Consider the following 2,225-nt stretch of genomic DNA (forward strand, 5'->3'; position numbering starts at 1 on the left):
CTTACACTTTTTTGAACAATTTGATATCGTCGCCTTCCACTTATATATATATGAGCGATCATCAACCATTCCTATAATTCCTGCCTCTCATTATTATTACTACTTCTACCTTTTTTTCACTAACTATTTTTCAAATTTCAAAAAAAAAAAACATTCAACTTTAAGCAGTTTGTTTTGTTGTTCAAGTCAAACTTCATGGGGGATAGTTCATTTATATGATTCTCATGTTGTGAAGTATTCAATAACTTAACATATAATAATAATCATCTCTCTTTCGTATTATTACAAAAAAAAAAAAAATATAAACCAATAAGAAGATAAACGTGCAGAAGAAAATAAATAGATAAAAAGAAAAGGAAAAATTATAGATATTTATGCGTTAATATGTATCATATATATATATATATATATAAAATAGCATATTATAATTACGTGACAAATGTGTATAGTTGTATTTAAATTGTATTTGTTATACGTATTACTATTATGATTATATAAATGATAATGATGATAATAATAATAATAACAATAACAAAACCAACAATAATAATAATAATAGTAATAATAATAATAATAAAAATAATAATAATGATGATGATAATAATAATAATAAATATTATAATAATAAATGTATAATAATATAATTATTTATTTATAATATATAATTATATTTTTATATAACATATAATTATATAATAATAATAATTAATTATATAATATAATATTATTATTATTATTATTATTATTATTATTATTATTATTATTATTATTATTATTAAAATTTATGAATTATAACGCGCTAATTATTATATTATCATGATCATCATCATCAAACAAAACCACTAATAGTAATAATAATAATAATGATAATAATAATAAATATTATAATAATAAATGTATAATAATATAATTATTTATTTATAATATATAATTATATTTTTATATAACATATAATTATATAATAATAATTAATTATATAATATAATAATATTAATATTATTATTATCATTATTATTATTATTATTATTATTATTATTATTATTATTATTATTATTAAAATTTATGAATTATAACGCGCCAATTATTATATTATCATGATGATCATCATCATCATCATCATCATTATCTTCGTCATCATCAGCATCAGCATCAGCATCATCATCTCTTAGGAATTTTGTAAATATAGATTAAAGATAAAATATTGTCAATATTATTATGTTATACAGTGACAGACAGAGGATCAATAAGGATATATATTGAAAAAAACACACAATGCGTTTTACATATTATATATTTACCCTTTTTTTAAAATGAAGGTTTAGTCAAGTTTCTCTATCCTATTCACAATTGAAGGATCTAGGAAAGAATGGAAAGAATGGTTTCTTCTGAAAGTAAGTTTCATCACAGTAGGAAGTTTCATCTTTTAAGAAACGAAACAAGATAATTCTATTGACGTTTTGCCTTTTAAATGGTCACTCTTGTAAATCTTTATTTTTTATTGTATTTCTTTTCCTTTTTTCTTTTTTTTTCTTTCTTTCATTCATTCTTCTTTCTCAAATTACATCTGTCAAAGAGATAGGGTTGTTCGGTCGACATTTTTATTTTTATTTATTTTTTTTGTGTTAAGGAATTCATTTTATGCAAAACATTTTTAGATAAATCAATCTTTTTTTTTCTCTTTTTTTTTTTCTTAAGAATGTAGCAATAAAAATTTTCTAAAAAAAAAAAAAAAAAAAAAACATAAATTTTGCTATTATATTATTTGAAATTTTTTTTCTACCTTTGTGAAATATATAATAAAATGGCGCAATATTTCAAAACGTTATCGTAAAAAAAAACCATTGATGCATCTTTTATTGAAACATGATTTATACAATTTTATTTAAAGAAATAATAAAAAAAAAAATAAATAAATAAAAGGAAACTACGAAATCAATTCTATTGCAATTGTTTACATGTGTTATTTTCTATTATAAACTTTTAGGTTATTTGACACGTTACCACACGCGGTGGTAAACGTTAAAACCTTGTTCTTCAGGTCACGTATATGTGGGCCATAAAAAATAATTGCCATTTATTAATATTAAGTTTAATTATTTAAGGAGATATTTGTTTTTATTATAAACAACAACAAAACGTTATAATATATTGATCAAGTTGTTTGATAATAAAAAATTTTTTTCTAAATTATCTAAAAGTGAAGTTAGTGTCACTTTGAACCTGTA

The sequence above is a fragment of the Polistes dominula genome, unplaced genomic scaffold (assembly GCF_049000335.1).
Source record: "Polistes dominula isolate Pdom_NZ unplaced genomic scaffold, Pdom_raw_medaka contig_28, whole genome shotgun sequence".
NCBI classification, from domain to species: Eukaryota; Metazoa; Arthropoda; class Insecta; order Hymenoptera; family Vespidae; genus Polistes; species Polistes dominula.